Genomic DNA, 289 nt, shown 5'->3' with positions numbered 1-289 from the left:
AAACTCCAGTACTTTGGCCACCTCATGCGAAGAGCTGACTCATTGGAAAAGACTCTGATGCTGGGAGGGATTGGGGGCAGGAGGAAAAGGGGACGACAGAGGATGAGATGGCCGGATGGCATCACCAACTCGATGGACACGAGTTTGAGTGAACTCCAGGAGTTGGTGATGGACTGATGGACAGGGAGGCCTGGCATGTTGCAATTCATGGCTTTGCAAAGAGTCGGACATGACTAAGCGACTGAACTGAACTGAACATGGTAAAGACCTCTTCTGTTTCCTTCCCTCC

This window comes from Bison bison, unplaced genomic scaffold (genome assembly GCF_000754665.1).
Source record: "Bison bison bison isolate TAMUID 2011002044 unplaced genomic scaffold, Bison_UMD1.0 scf7180017864519, whole genome shotgun sequence".
In the NCBI taxonomy this organism is placed as follows: Eukaryota; Metazoa; Chordata; class Mammalia; order Artiodactyla; family Bovidae; genus Bison; species Bison bison.
This window is presented reverse-complemented; position numbering follows the sequence as displayed.